Source organism: Thalassophryne amazonica, chromosome 2 (genome assembly GCF_902500255.1).
Source record: "Thalassophryne amazonica chromosome 2, fThaAma1.1, whole genome shotgun sequence".
Taxonomy (NCBI): Eukaryota; Metazoa; Chordata; class Actinopteri; order Batrachoidiformes; family Batrachoididae; genus Thalassophryne; species Thalassophryne amazonica.
This window is the reverse complement of record NC_047104.1, coordinates 125,320,885-125,332,053: the sequence shown is the minus strand read 5'-3', so window position 1 is coordinate 125,332,053 and position 11,169 is coordinate 125,320,885. Positions and strand designations below refer to the sequence as shown.

The 11,169-nt window shown below is 44.0% G+C and overlaps 1 long non-coding RNA gene across 1 annotated transcript in view; it reads left to right on the top strand.

The window, feature by feature from the left end:
* Positions 1-6,031: 6,031 nt before the first annotated feature.
* Positions 6,032-11,169, top strand: part of LOC117530059 — a 631,671-nt gene continuing 626,533 nt past the window's right edge. The window contains exon 1 of the long non-coding RNA XR_004566175.1: positions 6,032-6,206. This is a non-coding gene — a long non-coding RNA (uncharacterized LOC117530059). The remainder of the gene's footprint in view (positions 6,207-11,169) is intronic.

Here is an 11,169-nt window from a genome sequence, read left to right as displayed (position 1 = left end):
GTAGTAAACCAAGCTGAACAGTGGCAAACATTTTTAAAATTTAAAATCAGTTGAGACCCACCTGTTAAAAGTTTCCTAAGAGATGTATAATTCTACTCTCTGCAAACAGAAGAGAGCTGCTTTCAGAAGAAACCACTGTATCCTCTGCAGGCAAAAGAGAACTGGTCACAAAAAAAAACAAACATTTTTTTCTCCATGTAATGTGGAGTTGCGTCAGGAGGGGCATCCGGCATAAAATCTGTGCCAATTCAACATGCAGATCCACCTTGGACTTGCTGTGGTGACCCTGAGTGCAAACAAGAGAGCACGAAGGGACTTACTTTTTACCATACTGATACACTGGCAATATCACCAAAGTCATCCAGAGGCATACATTTTTAACTTATGGTTTAAATTTTAACCAAACTAATTTTGGACAAGTTATTTAAAATTACTGTCATGTCTGAAGTTTTATAAAGTGAAAATGTCAGATATATGTTTTAGTTTTAAAGTAATGTGCTAATTTTTAAGGTTTTGTGAGCACATGCTGTGCCAAGCAGTGCATTATGGGTAGGATAGGGTAATCTCAGTATGTTCACGACAGGACAAATGCATGTTCAGCCTCCACGGACAGCAGCATTAAACACTAGTGCCTAAAACTCTCATGAATATATTCTCTGGGTTTATAGACGTTATTGTATTTGCGTTTGTTAAATTCCACGCATCTTAAATGTAGCAGACACGGATTATCTGGAATTTTGTTTTGGCAAGTTTTCAATGCCTCTACTACCATCTACTGGCCAGTAGTGTTCATGGCAGTATTCGCCCTAAGTACTAAGCATCTGGGCACCAGTAGATGGCAGTGTTTTACTTATTTTGACCCCAGTTATATCAAATGGTTGTCAAATCAACTTTTTGGCTTTGCAAATGGCTTTTTTTTTTTTTTTTTACAAATTAAGTTTAAAAACAAAACAAAACAACAACAACAACAACAACAAAACATTACAAGACAGCTCTGCGGTGTTTGCACATGCACAGTGCGAGCGGTTGGACACTTGTAGCTCTTCAGCAGCAGGATACAGAATAATATCAAACAGGTTTGATTTTCATTCGACCATATGATCAGCGATCAGGAGGTGGCCGTGAGATGTTAGACGCAGCTTGTTACTCCATGTACACTACACGATGCAGGATGCACAATTAACCTGAAACTCAGTCCAAAAAAATTCTCCCACGAATGAAAAATCATCTGAAAAAGGGCCAAAACTTCTACAGTGGAAAGCCAACATTTATGTGTCAAGACAATAATGAGTGCACGTTTTGCAACATCATAAAACATGCGCACATCATAAAATGTGCGCACGACACTAATAAAACATGCGCACATTCTCTCCACATGCAAAACATTTTGCGATGACACTTCCAGTGCTCCGTAAAAATGCCTGTTTTTACAAATAAAAAATTTAATATTTTACAAAAGCACATTTATCTGTAAACACCAACACACGACACACGTCACATTAAGGTGTTGGTTTACATAATGAATGACTGAACCAATCAGTGTTTAGCAGAGGCACTTTTACCCAGAATCCTTTGCGATCTGTATGTGTTTGTTACAAAACCTCAGAATTAGTGCATTATTCAACATTAAAGATATATGTTATATTTTAACTATGTACAAATGACAGAACTGACATTAATGGAGTTATTCTATTTCTATTTCTATTCTATTCAGTATTCACACAAAACCACAAGTCAGTATGACTTTATTTTTCAAGACCTCCACCTGACCGGAGCATTGTGATTGGTAGAGAGCTGGCTTTGTGGCTGCTCTCAGGGTGCTTCTGTGCTGTAGTTGTGTAGCTTCCAGCAGGAGGCAGCAGCATGTTCGAACATAGAAGTACTTGCTCATTGTTTGGGTATTTTGTCGTGATCGTGGTGTTAAAACTCAAATTCAGTTTGTTAGTAGTTGCAAATGTACCAGAGACAATATTGGAATTTATCGGTTATCTGTAACTTCCGATACATTTTTGGGTGGTTTATCTTTATCAAAGATAACTTTTCAGTTATCTGATTATCTGTTATTGAAGTTAATTTTTTGGTTATCTGTGCCCACCACTGTATAAAACAATCATTGGTAAGACTGTCCAGAAATAACTTAGAAGCTAATCTAGTTGGACAGCCAATAATTGATTATAAAATAAAGAAAATAGAAAGCATACAAGACATAAGTGTAAGCAAAGCAATAAATAAACAAAAAATTAACACTTGCAGTAGCCAACAAATGACAATGAAAATAGACCTATATACAACCCCTGGCAAAAAATTATGGAATCACCGGCCTCAGAGGATGTTCATTCAGTTGTTTAATTTTGTAGAAAAAAAGCAGATCACAGACATGACACAAAACTAAAGTCATTTCAAATGACAACTTTCTGGCTTTAAGAAACACTATAAGAAATCAAGAAAAAAGATTGTGGCAGTCAGTAACGGTTACTTTTTTAGACCAAGCGGAGGAAAAAAATATGGAATCACTCAATTCTGAGGAAAAAAGTATGGAATCACCCTGTAAATTTTCATCCCCCAAATTAACACCTGCATCAAATCAGAGCTGCTCATTGACATTGACCCTATGCCATGACATTGACCCTATGTGTCTTTTTGCAAGGAATGTTTTTGCAGTTTTTGCTCTATGGCAAGATGCATTATCATCTTGAAAAATGATTTCATCATCCCCAAACATCCTTTCAATTGTCCAAAATATCAACATAAACTTGTGCATTTATTGATGATGTAATGACAGCCATCTCCCCAGTGCCTTTACCTGACATGCAGCCCCATATCATCAATGACTGTGGAAATTTACATGTTCTCTTCAGGCAGTCATCTTTATAAATCTCATTGGAAAGGCACCAAACAAAAGTTCCAGCATCATCACCTTGCCCAATGCAGATTCGAGATTCATCACTGAATATGACTTTCATCCAGTCATTCCTTAGCCCTTTGTAACCTTGTTTTTTTCTGTTTAGGTGTTAATGATGCCTCACAGACGTTGACTCCAGTTTCCTCCCATTCGTTCCACATTTGTTTTGTTGTACATTTTTCGATTTTTGAGACATATTGCTTTAAGTTTTCTGTCTTGACGCTTTGATGTCTTCCTTGGTCTACCAGTATGTTTGCCTTTAACAACCTTCCCATGTTGTTTGTATTTGGTCCAGAGTTTAGACACAGCTGACTGTGAACAACCAACATCTTTTGCAACATTGCGTGATGATTTACTCTCTTTTAAGAGTTTGATAATCCTCTCCTTTGTTTCAATTGACATCTCTCGTGTTGGAGCCATGATTCTTGTCAGTCCACTTGGTGCAACAGCTCTCCAAGGTGTGTTCACTCCTTTTTAGATGCAGACTAACGAGCAGATCTGATATGATGCAGGTGTTAGTTTTGGGGATGAAAATTTACAGGGTGATTCCATAATTGTTTCCTCAGAATTGAGTGATTCCATATTTTTTTCCTCTGCTTGGTCTAAAAAAGTAACCGTTACTGACTGCCACAATCTTTTTTTCCTGATTTCTTATAGTGTTTCTTAAAGCCAGAAAGTTGCCATTTGAAATGACTTTAGTTTTGTGTCATGTCTGTGATCTGCTTTTTTTTCTACAAAATTAAACAACTGAATGAACATCCTCCGAGGCCGGTGATTCCATAATTTTTGCCAGGGGTTGTATGTGCTCATTAAAAAAAATCTAATATGAAGATATAAATTTGTTATTAATTCAAATTTTAAATTTACCAAGACTAATATTTTTATATTCTTCATCAACATTGTTCCATATAGCACCTTTGAATCAAGTATTATATTTTCCATACTTTGTACATGCTGAGGGCAGTGAGTAAGATCTTAATGCCAGTCTGGTGTTTTATTTGTGCCCTGATAGAATGAATGAATGAATGATGATTTATTGTCATTATTAAACTAGTTAACAAACGAAGGAGGAAGTAAACTTGATCTGAACTTATACATAATAATAAATACAAATAAAAAATATATTGTAAAATTTCAGAATTTTTAGACTTAACTCTTCCTTCTGTTACACAGACCATGTTGAGCAAAAACAAAACTTTTAGGTCTCTAAACTCTTCCTGCTGCAGGCTCAGTACATTCAGTGTGTGGAATATTAAACCAGAATGAAATAACCACATACGGTTAAATTAAAACTATGCCTCAGATTTGTACAAAGGTTGTAGGCTCAATATTTTGCTAAAATGTGTGTATTATTTGTTCAAACTGCTATTTGCAGGTTCCACAAACATGCAGTATTTCTCCCGTGAAATGTAACTGGCTGCGTGTTGACAGAACATCTTTCGAGGCAGTGTTCTACTCTGACAGGGGCCATGGACACCTTTCACTTCTTCACAGCACGATTGATTTCCTTTTCCCACAGAGGGCAGGTGACCGTGGTAACACATTTAGAATATGGCCTTGTCAGGGAAGAAGCATCACTTGAAGCACGCATCATCAAATGCGTAAAGAAGCTGTTGGAACAACAAAAGATATCTACATTAAAAGAAAGACAGAGATATAACCTTGACAATGTTCAGTAACGAGGTACGGCAAACCCCTGCACCCACAGTTATCTTCAGACACATTCTGATCATGTACATCTGATCTACATGTTTAAATCATGTACTGTATCTCCAATGCACTCTTTTTCCAGTGTGTTCAAAAGAACTGAAGCTCTGTTATTGAAATGCATATCTGTGTGAACAAGCCAAAGCCAAGGTATGAAGTGAGGCAAGAATTATATTGTGTCTAGAGTGACTGAGCCCGATGAGTGAATCCCCTTAAGAATTGTGTCTCATTTCACAATTGATCTTGTGGTTACTCTCCACTTCTGATAATGTAACTGAATGAGGATGAGGACAGGTGCAGGAGAGAAAAACTCTTCACTTCATTATTTGCTGAAAGTTTGTTGGTATTCCAAAATGTGAAAAGCTTTGAAATGTTTTATTCAGTGATTACACCTCAGCACAACCTACAGCTGGGAAATGTGGGCTAAAATTCCTATTGTATTTTTAAACTGATACTGTAAATGTAACTACATTACACTGGGAGGTGATGGTCTTGTGGTTAAGCATTGGGCTTCAGACCAGAGGATCCTCAGTTCAAAACCCAGCAAAACCGAAAAATCACTGAGGGCCCTTGGAAGCAATTGGGGTCCTTAATCCCCCAGTTGCTCGTGGTGTGTAGAGAGCCCCTTGCCTGGCATTCACCCATTCACCCTTGATAACAGCAAACAGACGCACGCGTGTCACAGTGGGCAGTTGTTTGTCCAGGTCCATCCAAACACAATACATGGTGTCCAGCTGGACTGTCCAGATCCACAGATTTCCACAGCCACTTCAGTGGGAGGACACACCTCCTGTCATCTCAGCACACACACACCAAAGCCACACCCGTGTGGGACTTCGACAAATTTCTCTGCAAGTACAAAGGTGATTGTCTGCAGGCTATTATCGTGTCAAGAGTGCAACTGGCCACACATTTTCTAAGTGTCATGCAAGCAGTGTTAGATGTTCGTGTGTGTCACCTGGATGACATTACACTGTTTACACACAATTCCTGTATCACGCGCACTAAGTGCAATTCATCCAAACCCGCACTATGTGTGAAGGTGCCCTAAGGTTTAACCTTACCAACCTCTAGAGCAAGCACAGTCCTCATAATATCTCTAATGTACAGGTCAAAGGATAACGTGGGATCAAAAATTACCCCAAGGTTCCTCACTTTGTCAGTGTGATTGATCCAGATTAATTAAAGCACACGGACCGAGAGTAAGCGTTAACTGGTCAAATTGACGCTGATGTCTCGCTGGACCAAGAACTATCATTTCCGTCTTGTCCCAATTTAAAAGTAAGAAATTGCTGAACATCTAGCTTTGCAGTGATGCAAGGCAGTCCTCTAAGGATCACTGGCGATTTTTGATATGGTTGAACTGGGCATTCACATGGGCATGAACCTGGCATCATTCATAAGGGGGTGGCACTGTGGGCACTTCAAAAAAAAATCATCTGCGCTGCAACACGGTGTGTGGAATTGGCAAACTAGCACCCCCTCCTGCTGTACAGGTGCCTTTGCTCGCTGAAAAGGACAACACACAAGCAATGTGAGAAAGGGAAGGGGCCCATGGGGGACAGTTCACCTCTGGGTTTCTCTAATGGAAGGGGTGGTGGTGGTGGTGGTGGGGGGGGGGGGGGGGGGGGGGGGGGGTTAGTGAGCTAAAGTCAGTTACACCTCGAGCAGGAAATGGTCAAAGCCATCAGGTGCCCAATTTAGGAATAAAAAGAAGAAGAGGACAAATAAGCAAAGGATAAAGCTATGCAGCTGTGTTCTCTCTGTATGATTACAGTGTCCATGTCATGAATGTCGGGCTAATGTAACTGGTGGTGCAACATGTGTAGCCTTCTTGCTATGGTCAGTGAAATTTTCAAGATTTTACACACTGCTAAATTGCATAAACCGGACTTTGTCAGGGGGACGAACAAATAATAATAATAATAATAACAATAATAGTAAATTATTTATGAGACATTGCTAAGTAAATTGGCTGAAGCTGAGTTACAGGTGAATTAAATAATTATTTGAATAGTGCAAACATAACTTTCTGTTATTTTTGGGTGGATAATTTAGAGGCGAAATCTCACATGTTAAAGTAGCAATGTGTGTAAAAGTAACACATGCTTCAATAGAAGAATGACTCATACTTGCAACAAAACTTACAAGTTCAGTTATTTATATCCATCATCTGGGTTAATGTTGGGCCCTGTAATTAGCCAATGGAATTTTCATAGCCTTAGGTAGCATCATAAAAGCAAGATAACTATTTACAGAACAAGTTTTTTATGAACTCAGAACATGAATATTCTTAAGTGTATGAATGCATATTTACAGAGCAGCCTCAGAATTGAGATTCAATGTTTTTGATCACAATAGTAAAGGAACTATTTTACAGAACAAGTGTTTTATAAACTCATAACATGAATATTCTTAAGTGTAGCAACCCAGTTTCACAGCATGTCATGATTCAGCAGCACGAAATATACATTAATCTATTGATTTATCATATTGTCACGAAAAGTGGAAAATTTCCATCATGGGAGCATGAATTTATTCTAATTCATTCCGTGACAGGTGCCTGGGGGGGTATGGTTAGGGTTGGGGTAGGAGTAGGGTGTGTAATAGTGAGTTAAAAAAGTCATGAAAATTTGAATCATTTCGTGACGGGAAGATAAAAAAACGTGAGATTGGGCTGGAATGAGTAACAGAATGTTGTGTGGGCCGCTGAAGAGGAGGTACTGCTGGCCCACCACCACCAGATGGCGCCCTGCTTGGAGTGCGGGCTTCAAGCACAAGAGGGCGCCAGAACCACTGGGAGTGACAGCCGTCACTCATCCTCAACACCAGCTGTCACTCATTCATCTCATCACCATCACCATAAAGGCCGGACGGCAACTCCACCTCCTCGCCGAGAAATCTTCTACGATTAGAGGTAATTCTCTGCTGTGATCACGTATTAATCTATTATTGTTCTGTGTGCAGTTGCAAACCCGTGAAGACCCAGGAGAGGGACAAACGGGAGCTTCACAAGTAAAGACGTTCCTGGAGGTGGAGGTTATCCCTCCCGGAGGAATCACTAATCAAGGTTGCTGGGTGTGAGGACTCACACTCACCACCTTCTGTTTCTGTCTGCCAGCAGTACTAGGGCCGACAACAGAGGACAGAGACCACCTGGGGACTCAGGGCTTGGCGGCTTCGGTGTTCTTCAGGCCGTTGGTGGTAGAAGCGGTGTGGGCCCCGGCTCTTCGTTCATCCGAGGTCTCCTATCTTCAAGCCTGCCCGCAGTCCTCTTGTGTATGATTGGCAGTACTCTTGTTTATATTCCGTTGTGTTCTTTCGCAACATTAAATTGTTACTCCTTCTCTTATCCATTGTCCGTTCATTTGCGCCCCCTGTTGTGGGTCCGTGTTACGACACCTTCCCAACACAGAACAGCTTCAGAATTGACATTCAATGTAGTAGGAAATTATGAACTACTAAGTATGCATGAACAAGAGTTGTCATACTCAACACAACTTTCTTTTTTGTTATTATTATTTTATCAATTTTATGATCAAACTGTGATTTTTTTTCAGATATTTATTTATTTATATGTTCTTGGCATTTTTTTTTTCATCACAAAGTTAAACGATGTTGATTAAGCTCTCTGTGCGTGTGTGTCTGTGTGATTGAGTGATAGAGAGAGAGAGAGGTTCTGAGACTGTTTATTTTTTTAATGATCTGTGTGAACTTGGTGATTCATGCAAACACCCAGTGATGGCAAACAGGGAAATAATATGTCAGGCTTGTTCACTGTACTCTTCTCCAAAGCACTGCATGCTGTACAAGCAAAGTTTTCCAACTGAAGTGCCAGTAAAAGTGTCAAACTGAAGTGCCAGGAAGTGCCAGGATAACAGCCAAACTAAGAGCAAACAAACAGTTAAAAAAAAAGAAAAAAGTCCGGAATGGACAGTGTTGATACAAGTGTTGGGAAGGTGTCGTAACACGGACCCGCAACAGGGGGCGCAAATGAACGGACAATGGATAAGACAAAGAGTAACAATTTAATGTTGTGAAACGCACAACTGGATACAGACAAAGATAATGCCAATTAAACACAAGGTGAAGTGCGGGCAGGCTCGAAGATAGGAGACCTCTGGCGAACGGAGAGCCGGGACCCACACAGCTTCCACCACCAACGGCCTGAAGAACACCGGAGCCGCCAAGTCCTGAGTCCCCAGGTGGTCACCGTCTTCTGTTGCAGACCCTGGTACTGCTGGCAGAAGATGAAAAAACAGTTAATGGTGAGTGTGTATCCACACACCCAGTAATCCTTCACCTACAGATCTTCGAGGAGGGAAAACCTCCACCTCCGATACAAAGTCACCCGTGCAGCTCCTGACAGTGGCTCCTTGGATGGAGTGAGAGGCGAAGACGTCGCAGACTCTCACTGCACGCCAATCCAAAAACACTGACTCCTCAGGAATACGGCTGCACACAGAACAATTAGTTAACACTTGATCACAGCAGAGAATTACCTTACACGGTAGTTGATTTCTCGGCGAGGAGGTGGAGTAATAATCCGGCTTTTGTAGGGATGCAGGTGGTTGGTGACAGCTGGTGTAAATGAGTGACAGCTGTCACTCTGTCTCGGCGCCCTCTCATGCTTGAAGCCCACACTCCAAGCAGGGCGCCGACTGGTGGTGGTGGGCCAGCAGTACCTCCTCTTCAGCGGCCCACACAACAGGATCCCCCCCTCAACGGGCGCCTCCTGGCGCCCGACCAGGCTTGTCCGGGTGTCGGCGGTAGAAATCAGCCAGGAGGGCCGGGTCCAGGATGAAGCTCCTCTTCACCCAGGAGCGTTCTTCGGGTCCGTACCCCTCCCAGTCCACCAGATATTGAAAACCCCGGCCCTTCCGACGGACGTCCAGGAGCCGACGAACAGTCCATGCCGGCTCCCCGTCGATGATACGGGCAGGAGGTGGTACGGGTCCAGGAGTGCAGAGTGGTGAGGCGTGGTATGGTTTTAACCTGGAGACATGAAACACTGGGTGAATCCACAGTGAAGCTGGGAGTTTCAGCTTCACTGCGGCCGGGCTGAGGATCTTGATTATAGGGAAAGGTCCGATGAACCGGTCTTTGAGTTTTTGTGATTCAACCTGCAGTGGGATGTCCTTAGTTGATAACCACACCTCCTGCCCAGGCTGGTATGTAGGGGCCAGGGAACGCCGGCGATCTGCATGGGCCCTAGCCCTCGTCCGGGCCTGCAACAGGGCAGAACGGGCGGCCCGCCACACCCGGCGGCACCTCCGCAGGTGGGCCTGGACTGAGGGGACCCCGACCTCTCCCTCCACAAGTGGAAACAATGGGGGCTGATACCCCAAACACGCCTCAAAAGGGGAGAGGCCGGTAGCAGATGAAACTTGGCTATTGTGGGCGTACTCGATCCAGGCCAGATGGTCACTCCAAGCCGCCGGATGCGCGGAGGTTACGCAGCGGAGGGCCTGTTCCAACTCCTGGTTCGCCCGCTCTGCCTGGCCGTTCGTCTGTGGGTGATACCCGGACGAGAGACTCACGGTGGCCCCCAGTTCCTTACAAAAACTCCTCCAGACCTGCGAGGAGAACTGGGGACCACGATCCGAAATGATGTCTGATGGTATCCCATGCAGACGCACGACGTGGTGGACCAGGAGGTCTGCTGTCTCCTGGGCCGTCGGGAGCTTCGGGAGGGCCACGAAGTGGGCCGCCTTGGAGAACCGGTCCACTATCGTGAGGATGACTGTGTTGCCCTGGGACGGCGGGAGGCCCGTGACGAAGTCCAGGCCGATGTGAGACCAGGGGCGATGAGGCACAGGCAGGGGCTGGAGGAGGCCCCTGATCTTGTGATGATCTGCCTTGCCCCTAGCACAGGTGGTACAGGCCTGGACATAGTCCCGGACATCGGCTTCCAGTGACGCCCACCAGAAGCGCTGCTGGACTACTGCCACGGTCCTACGCACTCCGGGATGACAGGAGAGCTTGGATCCGTGGCAGAAGTCCAAGACGGCAGCCCTGGCTTCTGGTGGGACGTAGAGTCTGTTCTTAGGACCGTTTCCCGGGTCCGGGTTCCTTGCCAGGGCCTCCCGGACGGTCTTCTCCACGTCCCATGTGAGGGTGGCCATGACAGTGGACTCGGGAACGATGGTCTCGATGGGGTCTGACAACTCGGCCTTGGCTTCCTCTTCATGCACCTGGGACAGTGCGTCGGATCGTTGGTTCCTAGTCCCGGGACGGTAGGTGATCCGGAAGTCAAAGCGTCCGAAGAACAGGGGCCAGCGGGCTTGCCTGGGGTTCAGCCGCTTGGCGGTCCGGATGTACTCCAGGTTCCGATGGTCCGTGAAAACCATGAAAGGCACCGTAGCTCCCTCCAACAGGTGTCTCCACTCTTCAAGAGCCTCCTTCACCGCGAGGAGTTCCCGATTGCCCACGTCATAGTTACGTTCAGCGGGGGTCAACCTGCGGGAAAAGTAGGCACATGGATGGAGAACCTTGTTGGACTCCCCGCTCTGGGACAGAACGGCTCCTATCCCTGAGTCAGAGGCGTCCACCTCCACTAT